At 43.6% G+C, this 24,312-nt stretch overlaps 1 protein-coding gene across 1 annotated transcript in view; it reads right to left on the bottom strand.

The window, feature by feature from the left end:
* DRP2 (dystrophin related protein 2) overlaps positions 1-24,312 on the bottom strand; it is an 81,759-nt gene that overhangs the window by 48,445 nt on the left and 9,002 nt on the right. The window lies entirely within an intron of this gene.

Here is a 24,312-nt window from a genome sequence, read left to right as displayed (position 1 = left end):
AACTGTTTTGCGGCCGCAAATTAATGCGGCGTTTACGATCCACGCTCCCATTGAAATCAATGGGAGCGTATACAGCCCGCAAAGTCTCACACGGTGTATACGTGCCACATCACGCGGCACGTTACTCTGTGTGAACTTACCCTTACAAGATGGCAACAGGGTCTGAGTTATAAGGTAGAAAAGAGGGTTAAACAGAAGAATTAGTATAATGAGTTTAAGTGTAGAAGAGTCAGATTAGGGAATATGAAAACCAGTCTAAAAAGATGTATTTTTAGGGCATGATTGAATTTGTGGAAGTTGGGTGGTAATCTGATTGGTTGGGGTAGCTCAAGCCAGAAAGTAGGCGCAAACCTAATGTGAACTAGATGTCAGGGTGACAATAAGGGCTGATGACTTATTGGGATTCTGGAGATGGCAGGTGACATGATGGTGCAATTGATTGAATACAGAAGCTGATTCAGAGGCATGAGTGAAACGTAACCTCAAGGCAGTGGCCATGCTGCCTCATAGGTATAGTAAGGCCACAGACTGTAACATAAATGGTAGAATTAGGTACATATAGTATCGTGTCAAGGGCATAAAAAAGGTACTGAAAGCCAAATCAGCGGTGATACGTCCATCTGTGTGTAAAGAGAGAAGAGTGTGGGATCTAGGTCTGAGCCCTGAGGAACCCTGATGGCAAGGGGAAGGGTAGAAGAGATAGTCAGGAACTGACACACTGAATGTGGAGATAGGAAGGGAACCAAGAGAGCAATGTTCTTAAAGGGGTATTCCTATGATGCTTGTTCACTAACCTTCAGGCTGTTGTGCTCTCTTCGATTCCTGCTTTTCTCGGCACATTGGTGGGCGGGGTTTCACTTGCACGGGATTGGTTGTAAATGAATTACCACAGTGTGAAGCTGATGTAGCAGAGCTGGATTTGAGTCAGCTTGCATTAAATACAGAGGTAACGGACTCCCTATCCCAGCCCTTATCAGCCAAATTCAATTAAACTGACTGATAGGGGAGTTGAGAGCTCCGGGATTTCTGAGCTCTTACCTCCCCTATCTGAGAAGCTCCGCTACTTATCAGACACAAACAGCTCAGAGCTGCTCCCAGCCCCTCCCTCCCCCCTGAGAGCAGGCAGCTACATCACTTGACAAATGAGCAGATAATCCCAAGGGCCATAGAAACGGAGTGTAAACAATGAAGTGAATAAAGTAAGATAGCGGCCAAACAAAGCAGTTTTGATAAAGCAATGCATTTAGGAAAAGTCTTAAATTCACATAAACTAGCAGTATAGATAGGATACTTGTGATGGACAACCCCTTTAAGGCCAACAGAGTGGAGTATACTGAGAAGATGTTGGTGGTCTACTGTGTCAGTCACTACAGAAAGAACCAAAAGAACACACAGAAATTAGTCACCATTAGAGTCAGCTTTAATAAGAACTATGAAGTCTCTTGTAAATTGTAACAGTTTCAGCAGAGAGAGTGGAGGACGTCTTGTAACGAGATGAGAATAGAGCGAGTGGAGAGAGGGCAGATAAGACCATTGTATATCAGGGGATAAAAGGAAGGTGTGATGTACGGGGGATTCAGAAGCTCTGGTTTCTTTCCCAGCAGCAGTCTTTATTGCAGCAGACAAGCTTACAGGTACAGGTAGTGCTGCTCAGCAGCTCAGTGTGTCAAGACAAACAAATGCAAATAAAAACCTACGCCTGTCCGGCGGCTTACTAAACGAGTTCTTCCCTCACTAACCAGGGGGTCAGTCTACTGCTGACCTCCTAACAGACAGGGTTCAAAAGTAAACAAGGGGTACACATACCCAGCACTTTAACAGCGTCCTTTTGGCAGAGCTTTCTCAGGCTGGTTGACTGTGTCAGTATTTCAGTCTCTCTCCTCTCTCTCACTAACCAGCACACCTGTGCTACCTACAAAGCCCTGCTGGTCTGTTTCCAAGCCTGGAATGGATTGCCCTGCAGGACTGGCCCGAACTTTACTCCAGTCTGGGACCTACAAGCTAAACGCCTGTGCATACTGCAACAGTCTTGGGGAAAAATACCAGTTCTCCCACACTATACCTCTCTCCACTTCACAAAGGTTAGAGACAAGTCATAAATTAGAAGTGCAAAATGGGTCAATTTTTTTTCTCCAAAAGCTGACTTTTAATTTTGCTAATTATTATTATTTTTTTTAAGATGGAGTACAGGTGGGTGATTATTGATTTTAACCCCTTCCTGACATCCACCATAATAGAATGGAGGACGTCGGGTCCTTAAACCCTTTCCCTGCCTTGGACCTATGTTATACGTTCTGACAGGGTGGTACCTCAGTAGCCAAGGACGTATGTAAAACATCCTTGCTGCTAAACTAAATAACTTGGGATCTATAAGGGCGAACCCCTTACCCCGTCGTAGGCATTTTTCAATTTTCATTTTTTGACTCCCCAACATTCAAACCCCATAACTCCTTTATTTTTTCCATTCATGCAGAATATGGGGGTTTAATGTTTGCAGGACAAATGGTATCATATATTATTCCGTATGACGTACTCAAAAAAAAAAAAATCAGAATGGGGTGGAATTGAAGAAAACTGTGTTGGTGCAACTTTCTAATGGATTTCGTTTATACGGCATTCACTGTGCAGACACAATGACATGTCACCCCCCGCTGTGGCATTCATTGTACTGACTATTTTGATCGCCATCAGGAGCCCTGGACCATCTACAATGATTTTAGCAATGTTTCCAGCCCTGAAATCTCGACAGGCACTTCAGGACGAATGTTTTTTGGGCATGGAAAACCTCCACTGGGTACTGTAGAGAGATTAGGCCATGGCTTGTTATCTCCAAGGATTAGGAGTTAGTGCACAGATGAATAATGTATGTATTTTATGTGAATAGAAGACTTAGAGAATGCTCCTTCTGAATATATCATGCTGACAGTCTCTGTCCTGTATACAATTCCTAGTATCTGTGCAAGTATTTGTGTGGGTTATTAGTGTAGGAAGAGTTTTAAGATGTGGAATTTGTGACACTTGTATTGTTTATCATTCACTGCGCTCCTCCTATAGTATCAAACAGTTTCCAGTGACTGTAGGAAGTCTACAACTTGATAAATAAGTAAAAAGTCCCTCTGGCCAAATATGAAGACCCTTACTATGACCTATAGTCTATTTTAATGTTAAAGTTTTTCCACACCAAATCGAAAGTTTAGCAATCCCCCATTCCTAGTAACCTTATATTAGAAGCTGACAATTGATTTTTTTTTCTCTTTTACCACCGCGACCCTACATAAGGACTGCAATTCCGCTTTTCTGCTTGTGCTTTCAAGCACTGCTGCTTCTTGTATTAGGATATGCACAAGTTTGTATAATCTTGTATAATATTCAGTTCTTCTTATTGTGTCATTGCAGAAACTTTCCTTGGTTCTTTTCTCAGAAGTCTCAACTGAGTATACTCCATCACATAGTGCAACGTAAAGCACCCATAGACACTATACATAAGTGCACTGCAGGATGAAGTAACCACTAGCTATATAATATACAGTACATCACAGTATGGTGCCATATAGTGCCCTTTTTTTCAATACTATATCGGAGAAGTAGTTCAAACTTATCTTTTAGAGCAGCGCTTATCAAACTGTGCTCCGCGGTGCACCAAGTGCTCCGCAAACCATCTCCAAATGCTACGCGAACCATCTCCAAGTGTTACATGAACCATCTCCAAGTGCTCCACAAACCATCTCCAAATGCTCCGCAAACCATCTGCAGGTACTCCGCGATATGGCAATAATAAACGGTTGACAAAAAAAAAAAATAGGTAAATGTGAAGGGTTTCAAAATTAAAATACTGGTTCACATGCACTCCTAATATTCTACCGACATGGCACTACGGTCTGTTCGTTGAATATACGATTTAAGAAATAGGATCTGTGTTTTCAGGACTTTTGATTTTCGTTATATGTAGTTAAGTTCCTTATTTTTTCAAGGGGCTCTATCAGCAAAATTGTGCTGTATGAGCCCCACATATGTGTGAATAGCCTTTAAAAAGACTACTCAGACACCGCTAATCTTATTTTAAACCCCCCGCCCGTTTTAAAATAAAACTATAAAAACATATAAAGTCCAAAAAAAGAAAAAGTTTGGAGCTCACCGTGTGTGTTCTGATATTCCAACCGGGGTGCACGATCAGCCATCCGGGCAAAAAAGCAAATTAAATAGAATGTGAACAAAGGATGAAGATCAGCATCACTCGGAGGAAGACGTAGAAAAATTCTTTATTCCATTTCCAACGTAAAAAACATATAACAATGAAGAAAAAGTGATGACAAAAAACACATTTAAAAAACGCCGACGCGTTTCGGAACACGCAGTTCCTTAGTCATGGCTAAGGAACTGCGTGTTCCGAAACGCGTCGGCGTTTTTTAAATGTGTTTTTTGTCATCACTTTTTCTTCATTGTTATATGTTTTTTACGTTGGAAATGGAATAAAGAATTTTTCTACGTCTTCCTCCGAGTGATGCTGATCTTCATCCTTTGTTCACATTCTATAAAAACATATAGGTAAATGATACCTGAACGTGCACCCGGGGCGGTCGTGCAGGATCCGACGTCATCTTCTGGCACGCCTACCTCTTCTTTCTTCTTCTTTTGGCAACGCCCTCTGGTCCTGGCTCTTCCCCAGCTTCATCTTCATCCTCTTCCGGTGGTTCAAATCCGATTGGTTGAAATCCGGCGCGTGCGCAGTAGCGCTCCCTGCGGAGCTACTGTACACACTCCGGCGCCATTTTTCTGAATGGTAGTGCCACCGGAGTGTGTGCAGTAGCTCCAGAGGGAACGCTACTACGCACGCGCCGGATTTCAACCAATCGGATTTGAACCACCGGAAGAGGATGAAGATGAAGCCGGGGAAGAGCCAGAACCGGAGGGCGTCGCCGAAAGAAGAAGAAAGAAGAGGTAGACGTGCCAGAAGATGACGTCAGATCGTGCATCACCGCCCAGAGTGCACGCTAAGGTATGATTTACCTATATGTTTTTATAGTTTTATTTTAAAACGGGCGGGGGTATTAAAATAAGATTAGCAGTGCCTGAGTAGCCTTTTTAAAGGCTATTCACGCATATGTGGGGCTCATGGAGCAAAATTTTTCTGATAGAGCACCTTTAACTGTGACTGAAAAAGAAAACATTTTGAATAAAGTTAATAGAAAATGTAATATCTAATATCAATTCGTTAGAAATCCTCCCCCCCCCATCGTTAATATCACTCGTTATCTTTGGCACCTATGTAGGTTTTAGGTAAAATTTGTTGAAGAGGACCTTTCACCTATTGCACTGCTCTGTGAGAGCGGTGAGGAATCCCTTCCTCCCCTCCTAATAGTACTTGTCCATAGATGAGTACTGGGGAGGGGTTCCTCACCGGTCAGCGTCATCACTGGGCGTTAAGCAACACCCCCTCTCACAGTACAGCGCAATATACGCTACTATGAGAATTTCTGTCCTGAATAGTGCTCCTCGACTCAAAAAGTTTGGTAAACGCTGTTTTAGAGCATAAATGATCATGATCTTGGAGAAAACACCTTACTGTATATTAGAATTTTAGAACTCACTAGACTTTCCAGAACTATATACAGTGGTCCTTATTAGTTTATGATGTCTTCAAAATTTTCTTAGTTTGACCTAACACTACGTCAGATTGTCATACAGGTCCTAAAAGTAGATACAGAGAACGCAATATAACAAAATATTATACTTAGTCATTTATTTATAGGAGGAAACTATCAAATATAACATATCTGTAAGTATGTGACCCTTTAGGATTAGTAGATAACGTAAACATGAAATAAGAGCCAGCCGCTTTCTATTTAAGGTGAGGTTCACATCACACATTCTCCTTAAAGGGGTTGTCCCATCACAAGGATCCTATCTATACTGCTAGTTTATGTGGATATAAGACTTTTCCTAAATGCATTGCTTTATCAAAACTGCTTTGTTTGAACGCTATCTTAATTCATTCACTTCATTGTTTACACTCGTTTCTATGGCCCTTGGGATTATCTGCTTATTTGTCAAGTGATGTAGCTGCCTGCTCTCAGGGGGGAGTGAGGGGCTGGAAGCAGCTCTGAGCTGTTTGTGTCTTTTAAGTAGAGGAGCTTCTCAGAGAGCTCCGGGATTTCTGAGCTCTTATCAGTCGGTTTAATTGAATTTGGCTGATAAGGGCTGCGATAGGGAGTCCGTTACCTCTGTATGTAATGCAAACTGACTCAAATCCAGCTCTGCTACATCAGCTTCACACTGTGGTAATTCATTTACAACCAATCCCGTGTAAGTGAAACCCCGCCCACCTATGTGCCGAGAAATGCAGGAAGTGAAGAGAGCACAACAGCCTGCAGGTTAGTGAACAAGCGTCATGGGGATACCCCTCTAAAATCAGTGGAGAGAAAAGTCTTGCAAGGACTTTTCGCTCCACTGGTTTCAGCACAAAATCAGCAGAAACCAGGCCGACCCCATTATAGTCTATGGGATCTGTGGGTTTCCGTGTGTAACTGTTTTTTTTTTTTTTTAGCAGACAGGGTTTCTGTGTTTCAGGTCCCCATGTAAAGCCAAAGGATGGAAACCCAAGCTAGCATAAGTCTGAGCCTCACAATAGATTTGTAGATGTGTATCATGGTGAAGACCAAGGAAATTTCTGAGGACCTCAGAAGAAGGGTTGTTGATGATCACTGGTCTGAAGAAGGCTACAAGACTATCTCCAAAGTGTTTGGACTTCACCAAACCATAGTCAATTTGTTTACAGATGGAGTAAATTCAAGACCATTACTGCCCTCCAAAGGAAAGTTCAAGCAACAAAGATCACATGAAGAGCAAAGCTTATAAAAGTCCACGATGGCTCAGTGGTTAGCACTGCTGGAGTCCTGGGTTCAAATCCTGCCAGAGACATCATTTGCAAGGAGTTTGTATGTTCTCCCCATGTTTGCGTGGATTTCCTCCCATTCTCCAATGATATACTGATAGAGAAAAATGTGCATTGTGATCCCTATATGGGGCTCACAATCTACATTTAAAAAAAAGTGCACAAGGTCACAAAGCAATCCCAGGTAGCCTCCAACTATGGCTGAGCAGTTATAACGTAAATCAAAACTTTCACTTTATTTTACTTTAATCATTCCTTTTGTACAACAACTTGTGTGCTTGGGATCATTGTCTTGCTGCATGACCTACATTCTCTTGAGAGTCAGCTCACGGACAGATGTCCTGACATTTTAACGAAAGCAAGTCATCTTGGCACAGAAGCAGCAAAACCGACCCAATCCATGATACTACCACCACTGTGTTTAACAGATGGTATGAGGTTTCAATGCCAGAAAGAAGTGTTTTCCTTTCTCCAAATATGTCACATTTAGGACAAAAAGCTCTAACATATATTGTCTCACTGAGCCACAAAACATTGTTCCAAAAGCCTTCTGGTTTGCCCAGATGAGTTTTAAAGGGATTCTATCATTAAAATCACATTTTTTTTCTCGATCACACGTAGGAATAGCCTTAAGAAAGGCTATTCTTCTACTACCTTTAGATGTCTTCTCCGCACCGCTGTTCGGTAGAAATCCTGTTTTTCTTTTGTATGCAAATGAGTTCTCTCGCAGCACTGGGGGCGTCCCCAATGCTGCGAGAGAACACTCCAGCGCCGCTTCCATCTTCTTCAGGAAAGGCCTCTCTGCGCGTCTTCTTCCGGAGTTGGGTTCAAACTTCTACGGATGGGCAGTCGACTCTGCCATCGGGCCTCGGGCAGAGCCGAATGTGCATGCCCACAGCTTACTGTGTAAGCGGCCATTTTTCTTGTGGCCGCGGGCATGCGCAGTCTGCTCTGCCCAAAGCCTAGGAGATTGAAACCCAGGACGGAAGAAGACACAGGGGGAGGGCGTTCCAGAAGAAGATGGAGGCGGCGTTGAACAGTTCTCTCGCAGCATTGGGGACGCCCCCAGTGCTGCGAGAGAACGCATTAGCATACAGACAAAAAACGGGATTTCTACCGAACGGCGGCGCGGAGAAGACATCTAAAAGTAGGAGAAGAATAGCCTTTCTTAAGGCTATTCCTACGTTTGATAGAGAAAATATTTTAATTTAATGATAGAATCCCTTTAAGAAAGTACAGATCTACAGTAATGTTCTTTTTGCAGAACAGTGGCTTTCTCTGTACCCTGCCATGCACACCACCGTTATGTTATTCAGTGTCCTCCAGATAATAGGCTCATGAACATTGGCTAATCCTTAGGGTTTATCTAGGGTTCCTTTGTGACATTGAGGACTATTATATGCCTGACCTTTGCTGGTTAACTACATAAACTTAAAAAAAAAAATCTGCAACCACTTTATAGCCAATTGTCATAGTTTGATAATGTGGCGATTATAAAACTATGGCAATAGTCTAAGCACGTCTGTTTTACAAATTTCAACTGTAAAAATCATGAAACAAATTAGGGAATCTCAAAGACAAAAAAGGAGAGAACACCGAGCAACCCGTAGTGTAGTAATGTCAATGGTATTGGTTGAAAATGAAAGAAAACAGTTCACCTTCTGGAGTTGTGAACCTAGGTCACAACTCTGTGCTAGCGAAACAATCCGTATGGTGGAGGATTCCTCCCTGTGGCAGGTACAGCTGCAGTACGTCCTACACTTCTTGGGTGTGTAAACAATGGCAACAAATTGGACCAAAACACAGGTGCAATAAACATTCAGTATTTACCGTATATACTCGAGTATAAGCCGACCCGAATATAAGCCGAGGCCCCTAATTTTACCACAAAAAACTGGGAAAACTTATTGACTCGAGTATAAGCCGAGGGGGGGAAATGCAGCAGCTACTGGAAAATTTCAAAAATTAAAATGGTCGGAGTTTTTGGGTGCAGTAGTTGCTGGGGAAGGGGAGGGGGTGCTTTGGTTGTCTGTCTGCCCCTTCCCTGAGCTTGAGGACTGGGGTGTTTTTCCCCCACTTGGAACTCAGCCTGGCTGACTATAGGGGATCTGCAGTGCTCCTATTAACCCCTTCCCGATGGAACAGGAGCACTGCAGATACCCTATATTCAGTAGACCGGCACTGTCAGACACAGGGATACCTAATGTGTTTGTTTTTCACAGTCATTTTCTACTTTTATATGTATTCTAGGGAAAGGAGGGATTTCGAACCTTTATTTACTTTATTTTTTTATTATATATTTTTTTAAAGCTTTTTTTTCTTTCACTATTTTATGGTAGATTCTATACATTACTATTGCGGCTGGTCATAGACCCCCCACCCCCCTTTCCCCACCCAAAAAAAAAATAAATTTTTTTTTTGTTTGCTTGACTCGAGTATAAGTGAAGGGGGGCTTTTTCAGCACAAAAACTTTGCTGAAAAATTCGGCTTATATTCAAGTATATACGGTAAAAGAACTGCGCTTCCCCTTGTAAGTTCAGAAAACGGCTTTATTAACAAACACACACACACTACGAGTTTTGGGCACCAAACTCGCCCTTCTTCAGGTGTAAGGGCCCATGCACACGGAGTTAACGCGAGCGCATTTTAGCATAATACACGTGTATAGAATGCATGTGTAAAAATAACACTCCCATTGAAGTCAATGAAATTTTTTACACAAGTAAAAAAAAGTGTCAAAATACGTGGCAAAAAACACGACGCGTATTTTGCACTTGCATTCTAGGCTTGAAAAAGCATCAGTTTGGACGCGAAACGGCTGTTGCCATTTTTTTCTGCCAATATGCTGTCACTCCCTCTCTGAATTTTATCCATGTACCCAATAAAGGATTTGTTTTATAGAAGATTGTTCGTCTACTGATTGGTGACTGCCCATCCCCATTATTCTTCTTTTTGATTTTCAATATACTTGTTTTCTTGGGGTTTTTTGGTGCACCGCCTATAACCATCTAAAACCGGCATCCTTGCCGAATATAGAGTTTAACAAAAAAGGGAATTGTGTTACCACGATCTATATAGGATTCCTGATACAGAGCTGTGCCGCCTTCTTTCTTCTTTTTACACATGCATTCTATACATGTGTATTATGCTAAAATGCGCTCGCGTTAACTCCGTGTGCACGGGCCCTTAATGGTTCTATAAGAAAGTATATATATAAAAAAAACACAGCACACATTACATGTGTCTGTCTCTTGTGATATCTAAATTAAAACAGATATAACATTACAAGTGCCCAGGTATTAAAAATACAGAAAAAAGTTGATAACAATTGTCATCATTTGTCATTTTTGTGAATTAGCCTGTGGAATGGTTACCAAATTTTTTCTGTATTTTTAATACCTGAGCACTTGTAATGTTGTATCTGTTTTAATTTAGATACCACAAGAGACAGACACATGTAACGTGTAGTTTTTTTGAATATACTTTCTTATAGAACCATTACACCTGAAGAAGGGCGAGTTTGGCGCCCGAAACGCGTAGTTTGTGTGTTTGTTAATAAAGACGTTTTCTGAACCTACAAGGGGAAGCGCAGTTTTTTAAAAATACTGAATGTTTATTGCATCTGTGTTTGGGTCCAATTTGTTGCCACAAAACAAGTTAGAGGACATTCATGTTATCATTACGAACGCCTTTGCGGTCATCCAACATAATAATAACAATAATGGTGGAATAGTGACAAATTCAGGCAGGGCCCCCTCCGTCTACGTCAGTTCCTACTTACTCTAATGCAGTGTCAATGGGTCCCTGCTGCGACAGATCCCCACACCTGCCCAGGGTCTCCCTTTCAGCCTTCCAGGAGGCCGCTGTAAACCACATCTGTGACGTCACCACCACAGGGTAGACAGGACACCAATACACGCAAACCATGCACCACTAACGCGCAAAAGGTAACACGATTAAGCAATATTTACTCTCTTTGAAATTGTGGGGACATTTAGAACCAAATGACAATCTTATCGAATTTTAGATTTAACCCCTTTCCGCCACAACTAATTTTCAAATTTGACTCCCCACTTTCCAAATATAAGCCATATGAGGTCTTAAAGGGAGTCTATCATTCGAAAATCACCATTTTCCAGTTGTCTGCTACACGAACGTACTGCACCAATACCCTCGTATAGCACACAACTGGAAAATGGCCATCCGGACATGCGCAGTCAGCTCTGCCCGGACCCAAAGTGGCAGAGCCGATTGCACATGTATGAGCTTTGATATCTGTACAGCGCTGCGTCCAATGCCTGTGATAGACAGAAGAGGAGGAGGGAAGTGATCAGAAGCATAAAAGGGGTGGTGGAAAGTTATGAGGTGGGGGGTGCTCGGAGCACAGGGAGAACGCCCCCGATGCTCTGTGATCCTAATTTGCATAAGAGAAGAAACAGAATTAAAGAGAAACGGCGGGGAGAAGCTTAGAATGAAAGGTAGGAGTAAAGGCTATTCCAATGTGCCATGAGGACAAATGTGTTTTTCTAATGATAAACTCCCTTTAACCACTTCAGTACCAGGCCAATTTGTGGTCCAGGACCAGACACATTTTCGGGTTTTTTTTTTGTATGTGCGGTTTTAAGGGCTGTAACATAAAGTGTCACTGAAAAACTTTATAAAATAGTTTTTCCTCTCAGTTACGGTAATTTTTATTTTGTATGGTGTTGTCGGGGGTGGGGCTATAACTGCGTTTTATTAGCGTATTATTTTATTTTTTTAATTATTTTATTTTCATTTTTTTAAAAACTTTTTTATTACCGTATATTTTATTTATTTTTTTCAGATTGTGTCCCTATAAGGTCATAAGAGACCTTTGGGGACATCTGATCACTCTCTTTTTTGTTAGGGAGGCTGATTTCCCCTGCAACTTGGACTGGTACATTTAGCCTCAGTTGCAGGAGGAATACAGCCTCCTGCACGCTGTATACACAGTATGCAGAGCTGATCTAGGTCCTGTAGGACCCAGCAGCTCTTGTAAGACACTGAGCCTGGCGGATCACGTGACCGCCGGGTCAGAGGGCGGCCGCATCATGTCGGCGCCCATAGCCGTGTATACAGCTCTCATTGAGCGCTGTATACACAGCGATCGGGAAGGCAGGGAAGGGAATAAACCTTCCCTGGCATCTCTCTGAGAGCTCCGGCTGAAGTTACAGTCGGATCCCAGCTTCAGTAGCTGCACGATCTCTGTGCAGCGCCTGTGTTTTCATTGAACGTACCGGTACGTCCTGTCAGAACTAGGCAACCACTATCCGGACGTTTATAGTCTATGGGCGGTCTGGAAGTGGTTAATGTTTGCACAACAAATTGTACTTCATAACGGTATTTCAGGGGAAAAAATTCCTTCCCGACTCCAAATCTGGCAGTCAGTATAAAAACCCTGGATCAACGTGTCCTGGCTCATCTCTGTTGAAATGTGGCACATCTGGTTTGGGGTAACATTTTTCAATATGTTAGGCCTGTGGCTTTATTGATTGGGTCCTGTGTGATTCCAGGAATAGCAAAGTTATATCGTTTTATTCACATTTTAACCACTTAAAAAAAATGCAAAACTTTGCAAAAAAAAAAAAAAAAATTTCTTAGAGCCATAGGAACTTTTTATATTGCCCTGTACAGTTATACATAAGGGGTATTTTTTGGCGGGGCCAGATGTACTTTTTACCGTATATACTCGAGTATAAGCCACATTTTTCAGCACAGTTTTTGTGCTGAAAAAAAGCCCCCTCGGCTTATAGTGGAGTCAGCAAATAGAATTTTTTTTTTTTAGGGTGTGGAGTCTATGACCAGCCGCAATATTATTGTATAGAATCTCCCATAAAATAGTGGGGAAAAAAAGAAGCTTTTAAAAAATAAAAAAAAAGTTGTAAATCCCTCCTTTCCCTTGAATACATATAAAAGTAGAAAATGACTGTGACACACATACACATTAGGTATCCTGTGTCTGACAGTGCCCGGGCTACTGAATATAGGGGATCTGCAGTGCTCCTGTTCCATCAGGAAGGGGTTAATAGGAGCACTGCAGATCCCCTATATTCAGCCAGGCTGAATTCCAAGTGGGGGGAAAAACCCAGTCCTCAAGCACAGGGAAGGGGCAGACAGACAACCAAAACACCCCCTCCCCTTCCCCAGAATCTGCTGCACCCAAAAACTCTGACCATTTTAATTTTTGAGATTTTCCAGTAGCTGCTGCATTTCCCCCCCCCTCGGCTTATACTCGAGTCAATAAGTTTTCCCAGTTTTTTGTGGTAAAATTCGGGGGGGTCGGCTTATATTCAGGTCGGCTTATACTCGAGTATATACGGTATACTATTTTTGGAAATGTCTATTGTTTTGCTTGCTTTTTATTAAATTTTTTTAGAAGAGGTCAAACAGTGGTCGTCCCCTTTGGATTTTTATTCTCACTATGGCATTCACTGTACAGGAAAAATATTTGCAGTTTGTAGACTGGGTGTTTTGGGACACGGGGATACCTAATATGTATTTGTTTCACATAATTTTTTTTACTTTTATATGTGTTCTAGAGAAAGGTGGTGTGATTTTAATTTTTAATTTTTTTTTAATTTTTTACTGTAAATATTAGACTCCATAATAATGCTAATGCACTGAAAATATCAACGTTTGTATTACAGGCTGCGTAAAGTGTGAGAGTTTTCAATAGGCTCCCAGCTGTAAAGGCAAAAGATCGCCAGACCCCAAGATCTCATTCCGGAGGCCAGCGATACATGACCAAATTATACTGACTGCCAGATTTGGAGTCGGGAAGGATTTTTTTCCCCTGAAATAGGGCAATTGGCAGGAGCCTCATGGGGTTTTTTGCCTTCCCCTGGATCAACACTGTAGGGGACTGTAGGGTTATAGGTTGGACTTGATGGACTCATGTCTTTATCCAACCTCATCTATTATGTAACTATGTAACCAATGGCAGCACCCATGCACCACAAAAAGGGCAGCTTGCCACCAAAAAAAAAATGCAAGCACTAATTGCGAGTATTAGCACCAGGTCTCCGCTGTATTTTACACACTCAGACACTCCGCTCCTGAGCAGGCGACATTACGGTACAATACCTTACTATTACGGTGGATGTTGGGAATGGGTTAATATACACCCAAAATATAGGGCTTTAACAATAAAAAGACTTAATAAAAAAAAAGTTAAAGACATATAAAGTAAAGTCAAGTAAAAAGGTATAACATCCAGTCCCATTTTTAAGTTGGCTTTGACTACAGCTCCCAAAGGAAGGTACAGGTGACATACACTGGATGTGGCTCCAAAATATCTTATAAACAGATCGTGTACCCTCAAGCTACTTCCTGTAACCTCTTACCTGTGACGTCATAATTTTTCTTTGTTGGAAATGTAGAGCAAGCTCTCAATGTCTGCTCCGCGTAGCAAGCCTGACTAATACCTAATAACGCTAGGTTCACACTAGCATTCAGGTTTCCGTCTTTTGGGTCCACTTGGAGACCTGAGAGACAGAAACCTATCTGCTTAAAAACCGGTTACACACGGAAATCTGCGGACCCCATAGGCTATAATTGGGTCTATCGAGTTTCCGCTGAAAATGGCAGAGAGAAAAGTTTTCGTTGCAGGACTTTTCTCTCCGCCAATTTTAAGCGGAATGTAGGATGGAGTCTCGTACAGAGACTCGAACGCTAATGTGAACCTGTAGTCGTGCATAACCCTGTACTGTCAGGGAGGGCGTTCCTTATCACCCAGGAATGACGCTGAGTGGTGAGGAACGCGCCCCCCCCCCCCCCCCTCCAGGACAAGTCTATGGATGAGTACTGTCAGGAGGGGCGTTTCTCACAGCCCTGCTAGACTGTCAGGAACGCCCTTCTGGTGGTAGGCAGAGATCAGTGCTGATACCATATCTCTAGCCTGGGAGCACATAACGGGAAAGCCGACAGTAGACTGAATTCAGCGCACCATCTGCTTTTTAGCGGTATAAAAAACTGCATGTGCAGGAGGACATGAAAGGTCCTCTTTAATATAATACCCCCCCCTTTAGTCAGATGACAACTTTAATAGAGGGCGAGTCAAAAATGATGGTGCAAAAGCAGCGGCCTGTAGTTACAGTAACATCAGTAGTAACTGACCAGTGACTAAAAAATACAGCAAAATGCCCTCGTTTCTCCAGCTTGGACGTGAACATAGTCAGCAGGGTGATGCACCTCCATATTTCCATTTGGATGTTTACGATACCTGTATGAAACTCTAGCAGAATGTTAGATTGGTTGCAATGGAAATCATTCAGCAATGGCTGGGCCATTGACCTAGCACCCTGCAACTTCTTTCTGTTACGCTAGATCAATAACTTACTGTATTCGCCCCCCCCAAACACAGGACCTGAGAAGACACAACACTCTAACAGTGGATTCCATATCTGAGGATATGCTGCTATGCGTCTGGATATAACTGGACTACTGACTACCGTGTCACCAATGGAAATCACATTGCATATTAGTAGAGCTTGGATAGACAGCGTCTCTTTTCATGTTAATAAATGTGTAATATATTCTCTTAGTTAAGGATACTGAGTCTAGAATTCTGCATCATTCTTTTTCAATCACCCAGTACTGTTCTATGAACACATTAAAGGGTGTCTCCAGGTGTTGTGAAGAGTAATAGTGGGTCAGGGTCCCCTTCTAAGTCTACATTCCCGATGGGCAAAACATCCGTTTTTCACGGCCGCCTTGCACCTGTCTTCAAGGATCCCTTATACATTTTAGTGTATAGAGTTAAAATAGTTACAACGGATCGTCATAATAACAGTCATGTGAATAACTCCACTCACTGATAATGAATTGAATGCTGCTGTGTGACGTCCATTAAAAAAAAAAAAAAAAAAAAAGACATCACTGTTGTGTGAATGTAGCTTAAAGGGGTTGTCCACTTTCAGTCCAATATTGCGAGATCAATCCTATTATATTATATGCTATTATATGTATAATAAAAAGTTGTACTATTTTCAATTTCTGTAGCAATTCCTCACAGTTTTCTAGATCTCTGCTTGCTGTCATTCATTCTGCTTAGGGGGCGTTCACACTACCGTCAGTGTCCGATGCTAATGTCCGCGCAAAATCTTGCACAGAGATTAGCATTGAACACTAGCTGTGTTCGTTACATTTTGCATTGACTTAAATGGACATCAGGTGAGTTCTTTTACTGTCCGTGGGTGATGTCCATTTAAGTCAATGCAAAATGTAATGGACACAGCTAGCGTCCGATGCTAATGTCCACGCAGTATTTTGCGCAGACATTAGCATCGGACACTAGCTGTCGGACACCGACAATATTGTGAACGCTCCCTTACTATCAGGCGGAGGCCGCCTCAGGTTCCGGTCCAAAAAACGGGTAGCTGCGACTGAATGCCGATGCACTGCAGCGGCATCCAGTCCCGCACTCCGCTCTGGATTAGGCCCAATGAATGAGCCTAGTCGGGAGTGTCTTCAGGCCGAATTGCGAGGCGAAACGGCCTGAAGAATGAGCATCTCGCTTTTTTTTCCGGGAGCCGAACAAACTGGCTCCGTAAAAAAAGAACTGACCGGCTCCCATTGATTTCAAAATCCTGACCAAAAAACTCCGTGTGAACTTACCCTAACAAGCTGTGAACCTATATAGTCATCACATGACCCTGGACTATATATCACATGACTATGGACTGCATATCACATGACCGTGGACCGCATATCACATGACCGTAGACTGTATATCACATGACTGTGGACTGCATATCACATGACCGTGGACCGTATATCACATGACCATGGACTGTATATCGCATGACCCTGGACTATATATCACATGACCATGGACTGTACATCACATGACCGTAGACCGCATATCACATGACCGTGGACCGTATATCACATGACCGTGGACCGTATATCACATGACCGTGGACTGTATATCACATGACCGTGGACCACATATCACATGACCATGGACCGTATATCACATGACCGTGGACTGTATATCACATGACCGTGGACTATATATCACATGACCGTGGACTGTATATCACATGACTGTGGACTGATTTTTATCCACTGTCAGAAAGCAAAATGAATGACAACTAGCAGAGATCTAAATAACCGTGAGGAAACAATACAGAAAGTATATTGGAAAATTGTACAACTTTTTATTATACAAACAATAAGATTGGTCTCTCACTATTGGCCTGAAGGTGGACAACGCCTTTAAGGATAATTGCACATAAATGTACGGTCTGTGGGGATATCTGCGCACCCAGTTATAGTCTCTAGTGAGCCCAGGCTACAAACCACAGAGGGATAGGACCAGTCCTGAGCTTTGGCCCAGGCTCAGACCCCCTGCACAGACTGGTGATATAACACAGGTGTGTGTATGAGGACCATAGAAAATACCATCCTGGGTCAGTGTGAGCATTACATGGCAGCACAAGCACACATATCACACATCTATCAGCCAGTGTGTCAGTGTATTATATGGCAGCACAAGCACACATATCACACATCTATCAGCCAGTGTGTCAGTGTATTATATGGCAGCACAAGCACACATAGCACACATCTATCAGCCAGTGTGTCAGTGTATTATATGGCAGCACAAGCACACACAGCACACATCTATCAGCCAGTGTGTCAGTGTATTATATGGCAGCACAAGCACACATAGCACACATCTATCAGCCAGTGTGTCAGTGTGTTACATGGCAGCACAAGCACACATATCACACATCTATCAGCCAGTGTGTCAGTGTGTTACATGGCAGCACAAGCACACATATCACACATCTATCAGCCAGTGTGTCAGTGTATTATATGGCAGCACAAGCACACACAGCACACATCTATCAGCCAATGTGTCAGTGTGTTACATGGCAGCACAAGCACACATAGCACACATCTATCAGCCAGTGTGTCAGTGTATTATATGGCAGCACAAGCACACACAGCACACATCTATCAGCCAGTGTGTCAGTGTATTATATGGCAGCACAAGCACACATAGCACACATCTATCAGCCAATGTGTCAGTGCGTTACATGGCAGCACAAGCACACATAGCACACATCTATCAGCCAATGTGTCAGTGCGTTACATGGCAGCACAAGCACACATATCACACATCTATCAGCCAATGTGTCAGTGCGTTACATGGCAGCACAAGCACACATAGCACACATCTATCAGCCAGTGTGTCAGTGTATTATATGGCAGCACAAGCACACATAGCACACATCTATCAGCCAGTGTGTCAGTGTGTTACATGGCAGCACAAGCACACATAGCACACATCTATCAGCCAGTGTGTCAGTGTATTATATGGCAGCACAAGCACACACAGCACACATCTATCAGCCAATGTGTCAGTGTATTATATGGCAGCACAAGCACACATAGCACACATCTATCAGCCAGTGTGTCAGTGTGTTACATGGCAGCACAAGCACACATAGCACACATCTATCAGCCAATGTGTCAGTGTATTATATGGCAGCACAAGCACACATAGCACACATCTATCAGCCAGTGTGTCAGTGTATTACATGGCAGCACAAGCACACATAGCACACATCTATCAGCCAGTGTGTTACATGGCAGCACAAGCACACATAGCACACATCTATCAGCCAGTGTGTCAGTGTATTACATGGCAGCACAAGCACACATAGCACACATCTATCAGCCAGTGTGTCAGTGTATTATATGGCAGCACAAGCACACATAGCACACATCTATCAGCCAGTGTGTCAGTGTATTACATGGCAGCACAAGCACACATGGCACACATCTATCAGCCAGTGTGTCAGTGTATTACATGGCAGCACAAGCACACATAGCACACATCTATCAGCCAATGTGTCAGTGTATTATATGGCAGCACAAGCACACATCTATCAGCCAGTGTGTCAGTGTATTATATGGCAGCACAAGCACACATAGCACACATCTATCAGCCAGTGTGTCAGTGCGTTACATGGCAGCACAAGCACACATAGCACACATCTATCAGCCAGTGTGTCAGTGTATTACATGGCAGCACAAGCACACACAGCACACATCTATCAGCCAGTGTGTCAGTGCATTACATGGCAGCACAAGCACACATAGCACACATCTATCAGCCAATGTGTCAGTGTATTATATGGCAGCACAAGCACACATAGCACACATCTATCAGCCAGTGTGTCAGTGTATTATATGGAAGCACAAGCACACACAGCACACATCTATCAGCCAATGTGTCAGTGTATTATATGGCAGCACAAGCACACATAGCACACATCTATCAGCCAGTGTGTCAGTGTATTATATGGCAGCACAAGCACACATAGCACACATCTATCAGCCAATGTGTCAGTGCATTACATGGCAGCACAAGCACACATAGCACACATCTATCAGCCAGTGTGTCAGTGTGTTACATGGCAGCACAAGCACACATAGCACACATCTATCAGCCAGTGTGTCAGTGTGTTACATGGCAGCACAAGCACACATAGCACACATCTATCAGCCAGTGTGTCAGTGTGTTACATGGCAGCACAAGCACACATAGCACACATCTATCAGCCAGTGTGTCAGTGTATTATATGGCAGCACAAGCACACATAGCACACATCTATCAGCCAGTGTGTCAGTGTGTTACATGGCAGCACAAGCACACATAGCACACATCTATCAGCCAGTGTCAGTGTGTTACATGGCAGCACAAGCACACATAGCACACATCTATCAGCCAGTGTGTCAGTGTGTTACATGGCAGCACAAGCACACATAGCACACATCTATCAGCCAGTGTGTCAGTGCGTTACATGGCAGCACAAGCACACATAGCACACATCTATCAGCCAGTGTGTCAGTGTATTATATGGCAGCACAAGCACACATAGCACACATCTATCAGCCAGTGTGTCAGTGCGTTACATGGCAGCACAAGCACACATAGCACACATCTATCAGCCAGTGTGTCAGTGTATTACATGGCAGCACAAGCACACACAGCACACATCTATCAGCCAGTGTGTCAGTGCATTACATGGCAGCACAAGCACACATAGCACACATCTATCAGCCAATGTGTCAGTGTATTATATGGCAGCACAAGCACACATAGCACACATCTATCAGCCAGTGTGTCAGTGTATTATATGGAAGCACAAGCACACACAGCACACATCTATCAGCCAGTGTGTCAGTGTGTTACATGGCAGCACAAGCACACATAGCACACATCTATCAGCCAGTGTGTCAGTGTGTTACATGGCAGCACAAGCACACATAGCACACATCTATCAGCCAGTGTGTCAGTGTATTATATGGTAGCACAAGCACACATAGCACACATCTATCAGCCAGTGTGTCAGTGTGTTACATGGCAGCACAAGCACACATAGCACACATCTATCAGCCAGTGTGTCAGTGTGTTACATGGCAGCACAAGCACACATAGCACACATCTATCAGCCAGTGTGTCAGTGTATTATATGGCAGCACAAGCACACATAGCACACATCTATCAGCCAGTGTGTCAGTGTGTTACATGGCAGCACAAGCACACATAGCACACATCTATCAGCCAGTGTCAGTGTGTTACATGGCAGCACAAGCACACATAGCACACATCTATCAGCCAGTGTGTCAGTGTATTATATGGCAGCACAAGCACACATAGCACACATCTATCAGCCAGTGTGTCAGTGTGTTACATGGCAGCACAAGCACACATAGCACACATCTATCAGCCAGTGTCAGTGTGTTACATGGCAGCACAAGCACACATAGCACACATCTATCAGCCAGTGTGTCAGTGTATTACATGGCAGCACAAGCACACATCTATCAGCCAATGTGTCAGTGCATTACATGGCAGCACAAGCACACACAGACACATCTATCAGCCAGTGTGTCAGTGTATTATATGGCAGCACAAGCACACATAGCACACATCTATCAGCCAGTGTGTCAGTGCGTTACATGGCAGCACAAGCACACACAGCACACATCTATCAGCCAGTGTGTCAGTGTATTATATGGCAGCACAAGCACACATAGCACACATCTATCAGCCAGTGTGTCAGTGCATTATATGGCAGCACAAGCACACATAGCACACATCTATCAGCCAGTGTGTCAGTGTGTTATATGGCAGCACAAGCACACATAGCACACATCTATCAGCCAGTGTGTCAGTGTGTTACATGGCAGCACAAGCACACATCTATCAGCCAGTGTGTCAGTGTATTATATGGCAGCACAAGCACACATAGCACACATCTATCAGCCAGTGTGTCAGTGCATTATATGGCAGCACAAGCACACATAGCACACATCTATCAGCCAATGTGTCAGTGTGTTACATGGCAGCACAAGCACACATAGCACACATCTATCAGCCAGTGTGTCAGTGTGTTACATGGCAGCACAAGCACACATAGCACACATCTATCAGCCAGTGTGTCAGTGTATTATATGGCAGCACAAGCACACATAGCACACATCTATCAGCCAGTGTGTCAGTGTGTTACATGGCAGCACAAGCACACATAGCACACATCTATCAGCCAATGTGTCAGTGTATTATATGGCAGCACAAGCACACATAGCACACATCTATCAGCCAGTGTGTCAGTGTATTATATGGAAGCACAAGCACACACAGCACACATCTATCAGCCAATGTGTCAGTGTATTATATGGCAGCACAAGCACACATAGCACACATCTATCAGCCAGTGTGTCAGTGTATTATATGGCAGCACAAGCACACATAGCACACATCTATCAGCCAATGTGTCAGTGCATTACATGGCAGCACAAGCACACATAGCACACATCTATCAGCCAGTGTGTCAGTGCATTACATGGCAGCACAAGCACACATAGCACACATCTATCAGCCAGTGTGTCAGTGTGTTACATGGCAGCACAAGCACACATAGCACACATCTATCAGCCAGTGTGTCAGTGTATTATATGGAAGCACAAGCACACACAGCACACATCTATCAGCCAGTGTGTCAGTGTGTTACATGGCAGCACAAGCACACATAGCACACATCTATCAGCCAGTGTGTTACATGGCAGCACAAGCACACATAGCACACATCTATCAGCCAGTGTGTCAGTGTGTTACATGGCAGCACAAGCACACATAGCACACATCTATCAGCCAGTGTGTCAGTGTATTATATGGTAGCACAAGCACACATAGCACACATCTATCAGCCAGTGTGTCAGTGTGTTACATGGCAGCATAAGCACACATAGCACACATCTATCAGCCAGTGTGTCAGTGTGTTACATGGCAGCACAAGCACACATAGCACACATCTATCAGCCAGTGTGTCAGTGTATTATATGGCAGCACAAGCACACATAGCACACATCTATCAGCCAGTGTGTCAGTGTGTTACATGGCAGCACAAGCACACATAGCACACATCTATCAGCCAGTGTCAGTGTGTTACATGGCAGCACAAGCACACATAGCACACATCTATCAGCCAGTGTGTCAGTGTGTTACATGGCAGCACAAGCACACATAGCACACATCTATCAGCCAGTGTGTCAGTGTATTACATGGCAGCACAAGCACACATCTATCAGCCAATGTGTCAGTGCATTACATGGCAGCACAAGCACACACAGACACATCTATCAGCCAGTGTGTCAGTGTATTATATGGCAGCACAAGCACACATAGCACACATCTATCAGCCAGTGTGTCAGTGTGTTACATGGCAGCACAAGCACACATAGCACACATCTATCAGCCAGTGTGTCAGTGTATTATATGGAAGCACAAGCACACACAGCACACATCTATCAGCCAATGTGTCAGTGTATTATATGGCAGCACAAGCACACATAGCACACATCTATCAGCCAGTGTGTCAGTGTATTATATGGCAGCACAAGCACACATAGCACACATCTATCAGCCAATGTGTCAGTGCATTACATGGCAGCACAAGCACACATAGCACACATCTATCAGCCAGTGTGTCAGTGCATTACATGGCAGCACAAGCACACATAGCACACATCTATCAGCCAGTGTGTCAGTGTGTTACATGGCAGCACAAGCACACATAGCACACATCTATCAGCCAGTGTGTCAGTGTGTTACATGGCAGCACAAGCACACATAGCACACATCTATCAGCCAGTGTGTCAGTGTGTTACATGGCAGCACAAGCACACATAGCACACATCTATCAGCCAATGTGTCAGTGTATTATATGGCAGCACAAGCACACATAGCACACATCTATCAGCCAGTGTGTCAGTGTATTATATGGCAGCACAAGCACACATAGCACACATCTATCAGCCAGTGTGTCAGTGTGTTACATGGCAGCACAAGCACACATAGCACACATCTATCAGCCAGTGTGTCAGTGTGTTACATGGCAGCACAAGCACACATAGCACACATCTATCAGCCAGTGTGTCAGTGTATTATATGGCAGCACAAGCACACATAGCACACATCTATCAGCCAGTGTGTCAGTGTGTTACATGGCAGCACAAGCACACATAGCACACATCTATCAGCCAGTGTCAGTGTGTTACATGGCAGCACAAGCACACATAGCACACATCTATCAGCCAGTGTGTCAGTGTGTTACATGGCAGCACAAGCACACATAGCACACATCTATCAGCCAGTGTGTCAGTGCGTTACATGGCAGCACAAGCACACATAGCACACATCTATCAGCCAGTGTGTCAGTGTATTACATGGCAGCACAAGCACACACAGCACACATCTATCAGCCAGTGTGTCAGTGCATTACATGGCAGCACAAGCACACATAGCACACATCTATCAGCCAATGTGTCAGTGTATTATATGGCAGCACAAGCACACATAGCACACATCTATCAGCCAGTGTGTCAGTGTATTATATGGAAGCACAAGCACACACAGCACACATCTATCAGCCAGTGTGTCAGTGTGTTACATGGCAGCACAAGCACACATAGCACACATCTATCAGCCAGTGTGTCAGTGTATTACATGGCAGCACAAGCACACATCTATCAGCCAATGTGTCAGTGCATTACATGGCAGCACAAGCACACACAGCACACATCTATCAGCCAGTGTGTCAGTGTATTATATGGCAGCACAAGCACACATAGCACACATCTATCAGCCAGTGTGTCAGTGTATTATATGGCAGCACAAGCACACATAGCACACATCTATCAGCCAGTGTGTCAGTGCGTTACATGGCAGCACAAGCACACACAGCACACATCTATCAGCCAGTGTGTCAGTGTATTATATGGCAGCACAAGCACACATAGCACACATCTATCAGCCAGTGTGTCAGTGTATTATATGGCAGCACAAGCACACATAGCACACATCTATCAGCCAGTGT

The sequence above is a fragment of the Leptodactylus fuscus genome, chromosome 11, assembly GCF_031893055.1.
Source record: "Leptodactylus fuscus isolate aLepFus1 chromosome 11, aLepFus1.hap2, whole genome shotgun sequence".
NCBI classification, from domain to species: Eukaryota; Metazoa; Chordata; class Amphibia; order Anura; family Leptodactylidae; genus Leptodactylus; species Leptodactylus fuscus.
This window is presented reverse-complemented; position numbering and strand designations above follow the sequence as displayed.